This window comes from Grampus griseus (genome assembly GCF_964374135.1).
Source record: "Grampus griseus genome assembly, chromosome: 2".
NCBI classification, from domain to species: Eukaryota; Metazoa; Chordata; class Mammalia; order Artiodactyla; family Delphinidae; genus Grampus; species Grampus griseus.
The window spans coordinates 110,732,241-110,750,713 of record NC_139018.1 but is presented as its reverse complement, the minus strand read 5'-3'; the positions used below and the strand labels follow the sequence as shown (position 1 = coordinate 110,750,713).

General features: G+C 46.1%; 1 pseudogene across 1 annotated transcript; it reads right to left on the bottom strand.

Moving 5' to 3' along the window:
- Positions 1-775: 775 nt before the first annotated feature.
- On the bottom strand, positions 776-6,683 carry LOC309819300 (ornithine decarboxylase antizyme 2-like; annotated as a pseudogene). The gene is made up of 2 exons: positions 6,566-6,683; positions 776-2,016 (listed from the first exon to the last, which is right to left on the bottom strand). The product of its transcript is annotated as an ornithine decarboxylase antizyme 2-like (transcript).
- Between the last annotated feature and the right edge of the window lie 11,790 nt (positions 6,684-18,473).

Here is an 18,473-nt window from a genome sequence, read left to right as displayed (position 1 = left end):
AACAATCTTCTCGTTTTGCTTCGTCTGGCTTCTTACATGGCTTTGCAGTGTGCTGCTCCTCACTCTTGTAAGGTTGACTTAATCCTGCTCATCCACATCAATTTTAGAATGAGTATATCAAGTTCCTGGAAAATATACCTGGAATCTTTACTGGGATTTCATTGCATACATAAATTAATTCATAAAGGACTGACTCCTGTGTAACATTAAGTAATTCCATCCAAGAGCATAAAATTTCCCTCAATTTCTTCAGGTTAATTTTTACATCCTTTAGTAGAGTTTTAAAGTTTTCTTCATAGGCTTCTTTTCTTTTCTTTCACAACTTTCAATCAGTTTATTGACACAGTAACACAACACACTTGCCTCCCTGACACCCCCACCCCCTCGCCCAGGCTAGACCTCTCCCCCTTCCTCTCCCCTTAGAACAAGCTGTTCAGTGAAAACAGAAAAGGGCAGGCCACTTCTATACCCTCAGTGCCACTGCCAAGCCCAGGGGAGCAGGGTCTCAGGCACTACTCAGAACCTGTCAGGGAGGGGCGCCGTTAGCACTAGACTTAGCCAGGCAGAGGCGTCCAGTCCCTCGGAGCAGATTCTCCCACAACCCCCAGGCCCTGAGCTGCTCTTCCTCTTGCCCTCTGCTGTCTGTGACCCTAGGAAGGACATACCTTGGGCCTGCGGCCAAGAGCGAGAACTCCTGGCCGTAATTTGAGAATTGGAGTTTGGCTAGTGTTTTTTAAGGCCCAGGCACCCCAAAAAAAGCCCTGGTGGTGGGAGTGAACTTCAATGCCCCTATTTTAAATGCACTGATAACGTGAAACAGATTAAGCCAGCTTAACCAAATGCCAGAATAACACGAAGCTGTAAAGGAGGGGTCAGACCTGCTTTCTCCAGGCCAGACACAAATGCACAGAGAGAAGCCCAGGTGGAGTGTCAAAAACAACTGAAGGACACTGCCCAGGGGCTGAAAAGCCTATACTCCAGAGTCCCCAGGGTGACAGGAAGCAAGGAAAGAAAATACACAGGTCTTAAAAACCAAAAAAGAAAGCCCAACAGCAGGGGAACCTCAGCCTGACAGTGCTGTCCACCAGCTCTCCAGGCCTTGCCCCTGGACCCAGATAGTCCCTCCCCCTCTAGGCAATGTCCTCCCCTAGGCTAGATAGAGCACATCACACAGCGCAGTTTAAAAAGCTTCTAATGCCAGTTCATAAACATCTTCATTTACTATTGGTGATTACATGTGAATAATATGTTTATACTGTTCTTTATGGAAAACAATTTCAACGAGTCAACGCTGACAGCACAATAGGCAACCCTCACCCTGAGCCCCTCAGCGTCCTTCCCTAGACAGCAAGAAGCTCCCTCCTCTGTCCCAGGGCTGCCTAACTTCCCCTCTTCCCCCACTGTGGCTCTTGGGCAAAGCATCCTCTATGACCATTAGTCCTCATCGGACAAGTTCTGGTCCAGGGGGTAAACCATGAACATCACATCTGGTCGAGAGGGGACACAGGGATGGCCTGGACGCACAATCTCAAAGCCCAAGAAGCTGAAGGTCTTCAGGAGTGGAACTCTGTCTTCCCGGCCCTTCCTGAAGCAGATGAAGACGTAGTTCACTTTCATCTTCTCTTCGGCAGACTCTAGCAGTGCTAACAATCCTTCTTTGCTCCCATCAGCTAATAATCCATCTGGGATTTCTACAAACAGGCTCTGGCTGGACAGGACTGCATCCCAGGAAGAGACCTTCACCTCGGTGACCTCATACTGGAAGTGGACGATGTGAGGTTTTCCAACGTTCACAGGGAGGTCCTGGGTCACAGTGAGCTTCTCGTCCTTATATATTAGAGCTGAGAGAGAAGGATCCCTGCCGCCCCCTCGCCCACCGGGGATCTTCGACAGTGGGTGAGGGGCATCAGGCGCACCACAGAGGCCTCGGAACAATGGGCCTGCAGCACTGGAGCTGGGGACAGTTACTCAAAGGCAAAATACTACTGTCCTGGGTGTTTATCCTCCTCGGCGGCTCTGCTCAGGGTGGGAAGAGGCGGCGCAGGGAGTGGGTAGGTGGATGAGTGGGCGGGTGTGGGGTCGCGCGCGCGTGCGCGGGGCCGAGTTCTGCGGGCTAAATCCCTGTCGGGCAGCGGGCCCAGAGCCCTCCTCCTGCCTCAGCGAGCGCCTGCCTCCAACTCGGTTTCTTTTATATTCTTGGTTAAGTTCATTCCTAGGCATTGTACACGCTTTTTTGCTGCTATTGTAACTAGAAGTTGGTTCTGCTGGTGAAGAAAAATGTTACGGATTTATTTTTTTAGGTTAATATTGTATCTGGGGATTTTACTGAATTCTCTTAATAGTTTTAACGGTCTATCTGTTGTTTCTCTTTGTTTTTACGAGGCAAATGAAAATATTTCTACATGATGATAGTTTTTTAATAGAAGTATAGCTGATTTACACTGTTGCGTTAGTTTCTGGTGTACAGCAAAGTGGTTCGGTTTATACATGTATATGTTTTTCATATTCTTTCCATTACGGTTTATTACAGGCTCTTGAATATAGTTCCCTGTGCTATACAGTAGGACCTTGTTATCTATTTTATATATAGTAGTTTGTATCTGCTAATCTCAAACTCCTAATTTATCCTTCGCTCACCTCCTTCCTCCTTTGGTAACCATAGTTTGTTTCCTACGTCTATGAGTCTCTTTCTGTTTTGTAAATAAGTTCATTTGTATCATATTTAAAATTCCACATATAAGTGATATATGGTATTTTTCTTTCTCTTTCTGACTTACTTCACTTAGCATGATAATCTCCAGGTCCATCCATGTTGCTGCAAATGGCATTATTTCATTCGTTTTTATGGCTGAGTAATGTTCCATTAAAGAAGATTTTATATGTGTGTGTGTGTGTGTGTGTGTGTGTGTGTGTGTGTGTGTGTGTGTGTATCTCCATTCTTCTTTACCCATTCAACATGATACTTTTTTTTTTTTTTTTTTTTTTTTTTTTTGCGGTACGCGGGCCTCTCCCGTTGCGGAGCACAGGCTCCGGACGTGCAGGCTCAGCGGCCATGGCTCATGGGCCCAGCCGTTCCGCGGCATGTGGGATCCTCCCAGACCGGGGCGCGAACCCACGTCCCCTGCATCGGCAGGCGGACTCCCAACCACTGCGCCACCAGGGAAGCCCCAACATGATACTTTTATCTTTTCTCTTCTAATCCGTCTATCTCTTATTCTTTCTTCCTAATAGCTTTGTCTAGAACTTCCATTATTGTATGTTGAATGGTAGCAGTACAGTTGGATTCCGTATTTTTTTTCCAGATTTTAAAAAGAATGCACTTAAAATCTTTTAAGTATGATTGGTTTAAGTTTTTGATATATCACCTTTACCAAGTTAAAAATGTCTTTCCTATATCCAGTTTGCTAAGTTATTGAACCATAAATAGGTCATGAACTTTATCAAATGCTTTTTCTTCACCAGTTGAGATACTTGTATGATTTTTGTCTTTTATTAATGAGGTGATTTCTGATGTTGAGCCAACCTGAAATTCCTGGGATAAACCCTACTTGATCAAAATAAATTGTTTTAAATATAAAACTGGGTTATATGACTGGGTTAGTTAGCTGATACTTTATTTAGGATTTTTATATCTACATCATAGTTGAAACAAGCCTATTCTTTCATTAATTTTGTCTTTGTCTTTACTGATTTTGGAACCAAGATTACACTGGTTTCATAAAATGATCTGGGCAGCTTTTGCTCTTTTCTAGTTTTTTGGAAAAACTTATAGAAGACAGGAATTAACAGTTCCTTGAAAGTTTGGTACAGCTCCAGAAGTTCATAAACTTTTTACTACCATGACTCCTCCAGCCTCATTGTTTTCTACTGTTTACCACATACTTTGAAAGATTTGGTTTAGATTAATAAGTGTACAAGTTTTTCTCTCCCTAGGTGGCTACATGCTGTAACGTACACACAGCCCTTAAGAATGCTGCCACCACAAACTCAAGGTCATCCGCTTCAACTGGACTGTCAACACTTTTACTCCCTGGAAGTTAAAGGGTGGCATCCCTCAGCCCTGCCTCAAGTCTCCTCCTTAGCCCTCAGCTTTTACCTTGGCATAGATGACTCAGCCTCCTACTTTATTGAGCAAACGGGACCCCTAGAGACTAGCTCTCCTGACTCTCACCTACCTACTTACAGTGACTGTATATCCACACCCAATCACACCTCTTTCCACCCATCTCAGAAAACGAGGTGTCCCTTTTTAAATCCAAGACAATTCCTATAAGTGTGCTTCAAAACCCCATCCCTTTCTCCCAGGGACCTCACTCCTTTCGACATCCTCTCTCTCTCCTAAAATTTAAACCAACCCTCCCTCCCTACGGGGCTCCTTCTCCTCAGACCAGCAACATAATCAAATCTCACCCATCGCCAAAAAATCCCTCCTTTGTGTGCTCTGGGGCAGGCATTCTCACGCACGGCAGGTGGGAGTGTAAATTGGCAAGATCATTCTGGGAAGCAATTTGGTAACCTGAATCAAAAGCCTGAAAAATATTTGCACCCTTTGTCCCAGTAATCCTACCTCCAGAAATCCATCTAAGGAAGTAATCAGAAATGCTGACAAGGAGAGATGTTTAAAAATGTTAATCTCACTGTTATTTTAACAGCAAAAATTGGAAACAATCTAAAGGTTCAACGATCGGGGATCGGTTAAATAAACTGTACTTAAATATAATGAAATTTCGTGCAGTCACTAAAAATACCATTTTTAAAGAAGAGTTGACATGGGGAACTGTTCATGAAGCAATGTTGTAAGTGAAAACACCCCCATATAAAAAATATATACAGTGCGGTGCTGATTTTGTTATATATAAAAATGGCTAACGCTTCTGGAATGTTAGCTATTATATACGCCCTCTCCCTCAATCTTCACAACATTCCTCTACAGTTAATACTGTTATTCACGTCTTGTAGAGAAAGAAACCAACCAGAAAGAAAAACACCAATATCTATGGGGAGGAAGGTGGGTTACTGATGAATTTCATTTTCTTCACACTCTTTTGTACTTTCTAACTCTTTAACAAGGAGGTATTACTTTTTGTCAAACAGAAATACGGAATCATTCTTCTCATTTCTGGTTTATATATGTGAGTAATGAACAATCTGAACAATCCAGAGAAAATGAAAACCCTCCTCCCACTACTGCTATTCCAACCACCAGAGACAGCCCACTGTGTACAGTCTGGCTGCTTTATATTTGCTTTTTGTTTTTTGGCTGCATTGGGTGTTTGTTGTTGTTCGTGGGCTTCCTCTAGTTGTGGCGAGTAGGGGCTACTCTTCCTTGCAGTGCATGGGCTTCTCCTTGTGGTGGCTTCTCTTGTTGTGGAGCACAGGCTCTAGGCGCGGGGGCTTCAGTAGTTGCAGCACGCAGGCTCAGTAGTTGTGGCACGTGGGCTCAGTAGTTGTGGTGCACGGGTTCTAGGGCACGCAAGCTTCAGTAGTTGTGGTGCACAGGCTTAGTAGTTGTGGCTCGTGGGCTCTAGATCCCAGGCTCAGTAGTTGTGGCACACGGGCTTAGTTAGTTTGTAGCATGTGGGATCTTCCCGGACCACGGCTCGAACCCACGTTCCCTGCATTGGCAGGTGGATTCTTAACCACTGCTCCACCAGGGAAGTCCCTATATTTGATTTTTTTTTTTTTTTTTTTTTTTTTTTTTTTTTTTTTTGCGGTGCACGGGCCTCTCACTGTTGTGGCCTCTCCCGTTGCGGAGCACAGGCTCCGGACGCGCAGGCTCAGCGGCCATGGCTCACGGGCCCAGCTGCTCCGCGGCATGTGGGATCTTCCCAGACCGGGGCACGAACCCGTGTCCCCTGCATCGGCAGGCAGACTCTCAACCACTGCGCCACCAGGGAAGCCCCCTATATTTGCTTTTAATTTATATTTAGCTTTGGTATTTATATTTGCTTTTCAAATGTGTATGTAGACTTATACACTTGAAAAAGCAAATGTGATCATCTTACCACATCAATACTTCAAACTCGACAATTTGAGTCCTTTCAATGGCTGCATTTTGGTTTCCACCCTGAAGGATGTCCAGGGCCCCTTTCTGTTGGAGCGGCCCATGTTTAATTTTGCCAAGTGGTGAACCATCTCTGTCTGTGTGTGCCTGGCCACCCCAAGAGCTCCTGGTTTGGGGTCTGGATAACCGAGTTCTTGTCCTGTTTCTGCCATTTACTAGCTGTGCTACCAGAGGCTAATCCCTTTTTCTCTCTGGGAGCCTGTTTCCCCATCCTTCAGGCTGGGTAACAGCTCTTGCCTTGCCCACTTTAAGGTGACATTGTGATGCTCCAACTGGCTGATGGCAGTGCCTGGTTAAGTGCTGCCCCCCAAGCAGTCCTCTTTGGACTCCTCCCTTCTGCCTCTCCTCCCCATTTGCCTGCAGCCTGAAGGATTCTTCAACTTGTCTTAAATAGAGAAGGGGGCCAGAGGGCCGCACGAAGGGAAGGGACATGGTCCCCAGACAAGCGCTAGGGGCCCAGAGGCTCAAGGCTGGCTTTTGGGCCCTCTCCAGCTCACTCACGAGTCTTCTGACTGACATCGGCGGAGGAGGACTCTCCGGAGGCGGGAGCAAAAAAGAAATGCCTGGAGTGCAACGGCGTGTACCAGCGGAAAGCACTCGAGGGCTGAAAACGCTGCATGGCTTCCACTGCCAAAGCGCATTTTAAAGGCTCTGCGGGAGCGAGCGGGTGCAGCGGCCAGGGCCTTCTTCCGCGGAGCCGCCGCCCTCTGGTGGCGGCATGCAAATATTACAGCTGCTGTATAGGCCCCGCCTCCCCGTGCAGAGGCTGAGTTGCCACTCACATCCTGAAAGTAAGGGGCCCTTAGGGAGCTCTCAACGAAAACTGAAACCTGGCAGAAAGGGAAGCCAGGCCTGGGTGAACCAGGACTGGAACCTGGGACTCCAGATGCCCCACCCAACAGATGCTTACAACAGCTTCTAGTAATCGTTAAAGCAAAAGGCACCAGACAATGACAAATTTTATGCAGGCTACTGCAGTAGAGAGGAGGTTCATTAACGAGAACCCTCTCAAAGAAAAGGAAGGGGCGTGAGGTTTTAGAGAGCAGGTGAACCAGGGAGTCATCAACCAGTCTCGTGGGAATAGCAAGAAAGGATGTAGGCAGGTTGTTTTCTTGGAATATGCGAGAGCAAGGTGGTCCTGTTTCCCCAGAACTTAAAGAGGTGGGGGAATTTTTTCGTTCATTCGTTCTCTTATTACAGGACCTTTGTATCATTTCAAGTCTTCCTTTCTTTATTTTTGGCTGCGTTGGGTCTTCGTTGCGGTGCGTGGGCTTCTCATTGCAGTGGCTTCTCTTGTTACAGAGCACGGGCTCTAGGCACGCGGGCTCAGTAGTTGTGGCTCGCGGAATGTAGAGCACAGGCTCAGTAGTTGTGGCGTACGGGCTTAGTTGCTCTGCAGCATGTGGTATCTTCCCGGACCAGGGCTCAAACCTGTGTCCCCTGCGTTGGCAGGCGGATTCTTAACCGCTGCGCCACCAGGGAAGTCCCGAGAATTTCTTAATCATAGCTGCCTTTTGGGAGCACAGGGTTCAGATAAAGTTCAATGCTGTCATAATGGAGCAGGCTGCAGAATGGCCATTTAAGAGGTGAGGATAGTGAGGCCCAGGTCACACATCTGTGGGTTTCAGTGGTTGAGACAAGATTCCAACCTGCACATACGAAGACACCAAGGAGACCCCAACCCGAAGTTGAAAGTTCCCTCTAAGAGTAAAGTCGTAAGTCATTGTGCAAGGTAGCAGCCCAGCCTGCAGCAGCAGAAATGGCCTGCTCGGTTGCGGCTTTCAGTTTGATGCAGCGCATCAGCGACGTGCTGGCATCACCCAGGAAAAGTGTTGGGATTTGCCAACGCTTCTGGTAAGGCAGGGTGGTGGCCCTGAAGATACTGTGAAGCCCCCTAGTCAAGTCTAGGGAAGGACCAGAAACGGGGCAGTTCTGGGATTCAGCTACCGTCTCTCTGTTAGCCAATCTGTCTGTCTGTCTGTCTCTCTCTCTCTGGCCCCCACTCTGTTTCTCTTCCTACCCAGGCTTCTTTCTCACCCACAATCTCTACTCCCCGGTAACTTCAACTGGCACCTGGCCACTTGCGGCCACCCCAGCCCCTGAGTCTACCCAACCTCCAGCCGTAGAGCCCACCACGAACTGCAGCTTCCTTTGGGTGTTTTAAGACCCCTCCCCTGAGCCAGCCTGTGTTTTCAAGCCAGGCCCCAAGTCACTGACTGCCCTGCCTGTGCCCTGCCAGGCCTCTGACAGGCAGCCCACCAGGGCGCCTCTGTTGCTCAGGGTTGGGTGGATGGGGTTACATGATCTGCTTCTTGCAGGGGCTTGGACAGGACAGCTGTCCTCAGAGGCGTCAGGAGTAGCTGCGTCCAGGTGGCCTGAGGCTACAGTTTGGGAAGCCAGGATGGAAGTGTCATCATCTTCAGGCACTTGAGCCCACTCATGGGTCCTGAGCTTCGCCTGCAGGAAGGTGCTGACTGAAGAAGGTGGTCTGAATGACCAGAGAGAAGAGGACTGCAGTGTGACAAGCCCAGGCTGTGGTCCCAGCAGCACCTCTGGCCACACCCAGTTGCCCAGCCTCTTTGACAACCTTCTTCCTTCTTGGCATGAGGATTGCCCTTCTTGGCTAGGATCGCCCTAGCCCGATGCCACTAGCCACAAAAATCACCGCTGGCACAGGGGCGTGCTCACCAAGAGGGTTCCAAGCGTCCACTTGTCAATCCACGTGCTTTTTCTCCAGGAAAAGGAGACACCAGCAATAATGACTTGAAATGATGATCCAATGAGCAGTTGAATTTCTCCTGGTAAATGAATCAGTTGGCTTCCTGATCTACAAATCAGCCTCTCTGAGTCAGCTGAAATGACCCTCTACTCAGTCTGACCAACTCGGAGGCTGTATCAGGCAGGGATCTTTCATTACAGGTGACAGGAACCCAATGTGGACAATCTAAAGGAAATGGGAACTAGATTAAGATGACCTGGCATGTGGCAAGGAACCCCATGCTGGGCGGACAGCTGGACTGCAGGGATGCGTAGGGCCACCGCTCAGACTTCGCACAGCCTCGCCCCACTCGCCTGACACACCCTCTGCACATCACTGCTTCCACCTGCCCCAGGCTGCTTCTTACACCATTAACCCTCAGGGAGGGGTGGTCTGACCCAAGTCCAAACATCCTGAAGAAAAATGGGCTCCGATTGGCATGTTCAGGTACCCGCCCCCAACAATCAACTGCGTCCACTTTCCACTGAACGAAATGGCTTTCTATAATTGGGGAAGGTGATGGGGGGGGCACTGGAGGTAGGGGACAGCAGTGCTAGAATGAGTGCTTCCCTGGTGTGTCTTTGTTACTCCTCTGCTCTGGCCTTTCTTCTGCCATGAATGCCCTTACCATTCCCTCAACCCCTTTACCAGGCTGGCTCTGCCCTCCTTTGAGACTCAAGTTGGCTGTCACCTCCTCCTGGAAGCACCTACCCCTGCCCCACGGGTGCTCCTCATTTGTGCTCCCACAGCACCCTCCCTTCCTGCTTCCATTCCCGCCAGCTCATCCTAGCTCGTGAGTTACTTGAAGACTCGGCCATGTCTTATCCTCAGGGACTGGGACACAGAGGAGGTTCAGGAAATGTTTCCTGAATAAACTGATTCTAAGGGCTTGGATTCAGGAATGGGGGTGATTTTTCAGAAAGGCATCCCAGGATTTTCTTTCCAATTGTTTCTCACGTGATGCAGGGTATCACCTTCAATTTTTGAGTTTCAATTCCTGCTTCACCATATATTAGTTGGACAAGTTACCTAGCCTCCTAAGTTTCCTGACTCCCTCAGTTCTTCATCTGTAGAATGGGACCCAGTAGTACCTACTTCAAAGGACTGTTGTGAGGGTTAAATTAGATACTGCTTAGCACAATTCCTGGGACAATCTACATACTCATTATTTTATTATTGCTTTTACTATCATCATATGCCTCCCTCACTCTCCAGCAGCGCGGAGCCCTGTAGCTGTGCAGGGAACAGGATGCCCCTCTCTCCAGCCCCTCACAATCCATAAACAATCATTGCTCCATCAATAAAACAAAGGCTCAGACTGGAGCCTCACTGGACTTCTGTAACAAAGGTAGCATCATTCATATGTAAAATCTTTTGGAAAATATAGTAAAGAAAAATATCAAGCAGTCTAATACATTATATTTTGGTATACCTTTTCCAGTCTATTTTCTTATGAATGTTAAATGCAGTTTTAATCATACTGCATATATACATATATATATTTGCTTTCTATTGTCCATAGTAGCATCATATCCAACAACAGAAAAACCAAACACCACAATCCAAAAATGGGCAGAAGACCTCACTAGACATTTCTCCAAAGAAGACATACAGATGGCCAAGAGGCACATGAAAAGATGTTCAGCATTGCTAATTATTAGAGAAATGCAAATCGAAACTACAATGAGGTATCACCTAATGCTGGTCGGAATGGCCAGCATTAAAAGTCTACAAATAACAAATGCTGGAGAGGGTGTGGAGAAAGGGAACCCTCCTACACTGTTGGTGGGAATGTAAATTGGTGCAGCCACTATGGAAAACAGTATGGAGGTTCCTCAAAAAACTAAAAATAGAGTTGCCATATGATCCAGCAATCCCATTCCTGGGCATATACCCAGAGAAAATTATAATTAGAAAACATACATGCACCCCTATGTTCATAGCAGCACTAATTACAATAGCCAAGACATGGAAACAACCTAAATGTCCATCAACAGGTGAATGGATAAAGAAGGTGTGGTATATATACACAATGGAATATTAGCCATCAAAAAGAATGAAATAATGCCATTTGCAGCAACATGGATGGACCTAGAGATTATCAAACTAAGTGAAGTCAGAAAGAGAAAGACAGAGTAGCATCATATCATGCCTGCTACGTTGTTATAGACAAAGCTGAATACACCATTTCCCAACCTCTCAAGAAAGATAACTTTTTTTAAGTTACAATCATGACTCTTATACAGAAACAAACTGAACACATTTAAAGATATTCTTTAACTCATTATTAACCAGGGACCCAGGAAGATGCTATAACCAATTCAAAGGCAAAAGTACGGAACAGGCACATTTATAGACACGTTTATAGGAATATTGAGATGAAGGTGTAAATGGAGTCAACACTGGCTTCTTGCACAGTGGGGAAGGAAGTCAACTGAACACCCACTGGACTGAATTTTTGCGGGTCCCTAAACATGTCTGCTGCTAGCTGGACTCATTCACTGTACTGGGAAAGGTTGTGACCCAAGAAAATCACACACAGTTGGATTGCTATTCAAGGAAGAAGGCATCATACAGTCTCAGATATGAAGATACCAGATCTAGCGGGCTAGGCTGCTCATGACTGCCAGGAGGAGACACTCACAGATCACTTATAAAAGTGGGGTAGAAAGGAAATCCACGCCATCAAGCAAGTTAAAAAACAATATGGGGGCTTCCCTGGTGGCACAGTGGTTGAGAATCTGCCTGCTAATGCAGGGGACACAGGTTCGAGCCCTGGTCTGGGAGGATCCCACACGCCGCGGAGCAACTAGGCCCGTGAGCCACAGCTACTGCGCCTGCGTGTCTGGAGCCTGTGCTCCGCAACAAGAGAGGCCGCGACAGTGAGAGGCCCGCGCACCGCGATGAAGAGTGGCCCCCACTTGCCACACTAGAGAAAGCCCTCGCACAGAAACCAAGACCCAACACAGCAAAAAGAAATAAATTAATTAATAAACTCCTACCCCCAACATCTAGAAAAAAAATAGTCCTTGATATCATACTTATAAAAAAGAAAAAACAATATGGATGGTACAATCCCATTTTATAGTGATGCTAACATATGCTAAAATGTATATAGAAAAATCTACAGGAATATATGCCAAACTCTTAACAGTCTATCTCTGGAAGGTGGAGTGATGAAGGATCTTTCATTACCTATGGATTTGGGGTGTGTTTTTTTTTTGCAATACTTGAATTATTTACAATGGACCTGTATTACTTTTATAATTTTTAAAATAAGAAGGAAGACGGCAGTTTACATGCTACACATTAAGACTTTATGGATGCTTTCAGATATTCACTCACACAATCTTCCTGAATTACTCAAATTACTTAAGTACATATAGACTCCAACCCACTGAAACATAAGTAAAAATCAAGGATTTAAGGAAAGGGCTTCCCTGGTGGCGCAGTGGTTGAGAGTCCGCCTGCCGATGCAGGGGACACAGGTTCGTGCCCCGGTCTGGGAAGATCCCACATGCCGTGGAGCGGCTGGGCTCGTGAGTCATGGTCCCTGAGCCTGTGCGTCCGGAGCCTGTGCTCCGCAACGGGAGAGGCCACAACAGTGAGAGGCCCGCGTACCGCACAAAAAAAAAGAAAAAAAAAAAAAGGAAATGCAGTGTGGCTGATTACATTTTTCAAGTTTGACCACACCAACATATGTATGCATGTAATGTGTATGTGTACATGTTCGTGTACATGTATGTATGTATGTGAGCATCCCACTTGTTCATCTTATGTAATGATGTTGACATATTTCCATTCGATCTGGGTGGATCTTTATAACTGTCCCAACCAATAGGATGCAGCAGAAGTGACAATGAATCATTTCTGAGATTAGGTCATCCAATTATCGACAGTACGGCTTCCACCTGGATCTCTCTCTTGGGGGATGCTAGCCCTTGGAACTCAGCCCCTGTATTTCAAAGAAGTGTAGGCTACACAAGAGGCCATGTGTGGAGTTCCGGTTAATAGCCCCAGCCAGGCCCCCAGCTGGGTGACAGCCAGCACCAACCATGGGTGGATGAACAAGGCTTCAGATGATTAAGGCCAAGCTAGAGACTCAAGCTTTTGAGTCTTCCTGCTGAGGCCTCCAACGTCATGGAGGAGAGACAGGCCAACCCTGCCATACCCTGTCTAAGCTCCTGATGCACAGAAACTGCAAGAGATAGTAAATGATTACTGTTTTAAGCCATTAAGGTTTTGGGGAGCAGTACGTGCAGCCACAGTGACTCGAACATGCAGTATAAGCATAGAGAATTCAATATAAATATCATAAACATGGTTAAAATTTGAACGACGAATTCCCATTTCTGAAAAACGAAGACCTATATAGTTTTTAAAAAGAGAGATATGATAATTGAGCCTTTAATGGAGAGGCGTGGAAGTAGGGAGCTGGGAAACGTCTCACCTTACTTTGTAAGGGAAGAAAAAAAATTACAGATTTTTCTTGAATTTGAGAGTTGGAGAAACATGGGTCCAAGAAAGTGTTTTATAATCTGGAAGGTGTTAACAGAATTAAAACAATAAGCTGTACACTTTTCCAAATCACAGAAGATAAAAAACAAATCATACATATCATAGAAGGCAAAAAACAAGAGAAACACAAAAGAGAAAGCATAGACCAAAACATGAAAATAAGACCAAACATGAAAATAAGACCAAACATGCCAGAATAAATATAAATGCATTACGCTCCTCTACTAAAAGCCAAAGACCCTCCAACTGAGTCAACACAATTTCATTACTACAATGCACCCATATGACTGTATATAAGATATAACTAAATATACACCCTTTCCATCTGTGGCATCTGCACGTTAGGCAAACTCGCCTTCCAGACAGACAGCTTGCCAGTTCCACTCAGCTCCCTGTGTCTTTAGTCTCCAGATGGTTGTGGGCTAATGGTAGGGCCCAGGGCAGACAGAAGTGGCCACCTCAGGAAGCCATACCTTCGTGATAGGAGGAGCTACTCAGTTTTCTGGCTGGAACAAACCTGAACAGGGAGTGAGGGTCAAACATTCCCCCTACATGCTTCCTGTCTGAAGGTTCTAGGCCAGATTAGAGGGCAAAGCATTCTCAGGCCACCAACCATGCCATCTCGCCCAGCCCACTGGCACATCATTAGGGAAAATTCCTCCCGGACTCCTGCCAAGCATGTGCACTTTTTCTGAAAGGTTCTGTGTTTTTGTCTTTTCCTATGTCTTAATTAGCTTTCAAATTGGGAAGTTGGGAGATGGTCTATCTAGGAAGGTTGTTTGATGCCATCGTAAGTCTAAAGTCTTATTATCTTAGAAGACGCTTTTTAAAAACTGTCTATGAAACATCAGGTGCTGTGCCACGTGCTCAGAGCACAGTAATGAATAAAGCCTGGCCCCAGCCCTGGAGAGGCGCTCAAGGCCCGGGGAGGGGGCAGGGAGCAAGCAAGTGTACAGCTAACGGAAGGTAGAAGGAAATAAGTGCTAAATATAGGTGCCGCGTGGCAGGGACAGGGAGGAAGGAGCACTTCACGCTGATGGAGGAATGGAGGAGGCTTTATGGAGAGTCTGCAGGGCCTCCCTCTGAGCCCACAACAGTAACTGTAAACGGGGGAAAGTACCCACACGCCCAAAGCGCCGTCAGCATTCAGAGCCTGCTCATCCTGGGGCAGCTGAGCCACTTGGAGGGGAAGGCGCCCTCCCCAGGGGCAGGGACGCTGTGACCCTCAGGAAGGGCGAGGGGAGGGGGCAGATGAAACAGGTCACATTGGGTTCAGAGGAAAGCAGTGGCCCAGGATGAGGCGTCATCATGCAGGAGACCCCAGCCCCAAGGACTTCAAGGTTTCTGACGTTACCTAAGGTGAAATGTTGCTAACGGTCAGGGGGTGAGTTGTGGGCATTTTCTCAGTCCCAGCTTGGAGGGGAGGCAGAAACGAGAAAGGGGGCTGGTGGGGTCCAGCCCCAGGAAACATGAGTGGGGGTCTCAGCTAAAAGGGGGGGAAGGGGACCAGCATTTATTAAGTCCCTCCTCGGGGCCAGGCACTACAGAGCATTAGCTTATCTAATCTTTGTAACTCTGCAAATACTTACTGAGCACCTACTCTGTGCCAAACACTGTTTTAGGCACTGGGGATACAGTGGTAAACAAAAATTATGCTCTTCGTGAACAAATAAACAAATATTTGACGTAATTTCAGTGATAAATACCTATCACCAGTATTAAGTATTATGAAGAAAAATAAAGGGGAAAAGAATAAAAGGAGGTACCATTGTCAAGAAGTGGTCAGGGAGGCCTCCTGGAGAAGGTAACACCTGAGCAGCGACCCGACCTGGCAAGAGAAAGAGCCTTACAGCATTCAGGGAGGCTTCCCCAGTCTAGAGATGAAGAAACAAACCTCAGAGAAGTGCAGTGGCTTTCCCTAGCTTACAAAGCTCCTAAGACTCCTCTAGGGGAAGGTATGCGAGTCTAGGCTTAGGTGATGTACTGAGAGCCAGCACTTGACCCTCAGACCCTCCATTCACAGGCAGCTGTAGTTACAGACCCTTAGACCAACCCACTTGGTAAGAAGTCAGCCCATGGGTTCTTTCACCTTATTTCTCCCCCGCCTCCCTCCTCCACCTCCTTCTCCTTCTTGCTTTTACAACATTTCATTATAAATAAACACACAAAGGTTCAATTCAATGACTAATTATAGGAAGAACACCTGAGTAACCAGTGCCCAAGTGAATAAAATACTTAGCTGCCATCCCAGAAGCCTTCACGTGTTCCTTTCCATTTTCTTGTCATTCATGGTAACCCCTTCCTTGCTTTCCGTATCATTTTTTACAATCTATTTTTGCGTCCCTAAACAATAGTTTAGTTTTGCCTAATTTTGAAATTTAGAGAAGTGGTAAATTTTGTATGTATTCTTTTTGTCTTACTTCTTTCACTCAATATCGTGTTTATAAGATTCATCCATGTGGCCGGGTATACCTGTTTGCTAGAGCTGCCATGCCAAAGAAACACAGACTGGCTGGCTTAAACAAAAGAAATTCTTCTCACAGTTCTAGAGGCTAGAAGTCCAAGATCAAGGTGTCAGCAGGGTTGGTTCGTTCTGAAGGCTATGAGGTTCGTTCTGAGCAGACCTGAGGGCTCTGCTTCAGGTCTCCTTGGCTTGTCCATAGATGGCTGTCTTCTCCCTGAATCTTCATATTATCTTCCCTCTGTACGTGTCTGTGTCCAAATTTCCTCTTCCTGTAAGGACATCAGCTATACTGGATGAGGGCCCACCCATATGACCTCATTTTAATTAATTACCTATGTAATTAAATATGGTCACACTCTGAAGTATAGGGGTTAGGGCTTCCACATTTGAATTTGGTAGGGTAGGGGAGCTACGGTTGAGCCTAACACTGGATGTAACTCTGGTTCACTCATTTTCATCACTGCGTGGTCATCTATTGCATGAATACACCGCAATGTATTTATCCATTCTGCTGTTGATGGGTACTTGAGTTGTTTCCAGTTTGGGGGCCATTACAAATAATGATGCTTTGAATGTTCCCTTTATCTGTAACTTGGTGCCAGTGTGCATGAGTTTCTTTAGGGTTTACAACTAGAAGTGGATCAGCTGACTCATAGGGTAAGTTTATCTTCAATTTTAGAAGGTATGTGGACAATTTTCCCAAGTGGCTGCACCAATTTCTTCTTAGCCCAGGCACACAGCCTCACATCCCACTGCTCTACTCCTCACCAGCACTTGGTATCATCAGACCTGCCAGGGTTAATGGTGGGGTAGTTTATTTTGCATTTCCCTGATGACTGATGGGGTTGAGTACATTTTCACACTGGCCACCTCTAGCTGCCATTCTGCGAAGTGCCTGTTCAAGTCTTTCGCCAGTTTTTCTATTATCTTTTTAATTTTTGAATCTCTTCACTTTCTGCACTCATGGCAATTTTATTTTATTATCGTTTATTTTAAGGGCATAGTATTAACTTTTCCACCACTTGACCTTGGTCAGTACAATCTGATTCACCCTGAAATTTTTTGATAACTTTTAGCTCTGAAAACAAGTGTTAGAGGTTTAATCTCTTTCTTCCCAGAAGCCCCTTGGCTTCCTATGCAAACATTCCAACTCTCCCCCTTCAACTTTCTACCTCCAAATGTGGATAGAGTCTCACCCCAAGTCACAACATCTCCTCCCGCCTGACCTGCTGCTATGCCACCCACACAGGATGTGATAATTGAAGGAGATCATGTGCAACGTCCAGCGTGATCCCTGGAACTCTGTATGCTGGTAGGGACTATTACTTTCCTTCCCCTTCTTGATGCTCTGCAGAAAGGAAAAGCACCAGCTAAGAGTAACAATTACTGCCACCTGATTGCCAGGTCGTTATGCCAAGGACTGCTATCTGCCCATTCATTGCCATTCTCTTCCTCTTATCTACAGATTTTATTCAGGGAAGCAACATGCACCCTTTGCCTTTGCTGCCTTCCTGACACCTGGAACTTGGAGCTCCTGCAGCCATCTTGGACCATGAGTTGTTGCCTTAAAGGATAACAGATCTTGCCTGGCTCTGTGACAAAGTGGAGCCATCACACCAGACTTTGAAAGACAATTTGTTTCATGCAAGAGAGAAATTAGCCTCTGTCATCTTAAAGTCACTGTTATTTGGTTTTCTATTATATGAGGCACAACCTAATCCTGATACTTAGCGAAAACACGTGTTTTCAGTTAATTATAAACATCTGTTTGCTGGAGCTAAGTTTTCCTGCTTCCATTAAAATCATTTTTCTGATCAGTAAATTCTAACATATTTAAATATCCACACTCAAATTTATATTTTTCAGATAGCCCATTGGATAAGTATTTCATACTGATACGAGTAACTGAGACACAGTGTCTTAAGTAACTATAAAATGAGGTACTCCCTATGATAGGAAGTATTCCTTACTCCCTAAGAAGTTGTCTCGTTTATGACAGCTACATGTAGGTAAATGTCAGGATACTCAGGAGGCAATGAATTCATTCTTTTTGAATGGAATTAGCAGCTAGTATTCACAGAGAACTTCCTGTGCAAGTTAGCCAGGCTGCATCCTGTTCAAAGTGAGGCTCTCAAGCTTGCTTCCTACTGTCCGTGACTGGAACGTGATAAACATACGGGTCACTGTCAGACAGCAGGTTAATGTGTTTGGTCATGGAACCATGATTAAAATGGGGAGTGGTGTACACACCCACACACACACCCCTACACAATAAGGAGGAGGCTGCGTGGGACGTAGGAGCAAAAACTGCGGATTCCGACTGTAAGGCCTTATACGGTTCACTTTTTCTGAGCCTCAGTTCCCTCATCTGAAAACGGGGGCTTATCACATGGGTGTATTGTGAGGATTAAATGAGAAAACACATATAAAATGCTGGCATAAAGGAAGCACTCAATAAATGTTAAATAAAGTGGGTTTGTTTTTATTTTGAATCTGTCAACGGGCTAACTGGGGTCAAAGACCAATCTGTCACTTCAGTAGAAGCCCTTACTCCCAACTCCAGCCATGCAAGTCACCCTCCACCCAGGCCCCGGGGCAAGAGTCTGCTGCAGCTGTAACCCTGACAGCCCCAGGGTGGGTTCCAGGGCCCCTCAGCTCCCAAAGGCAAC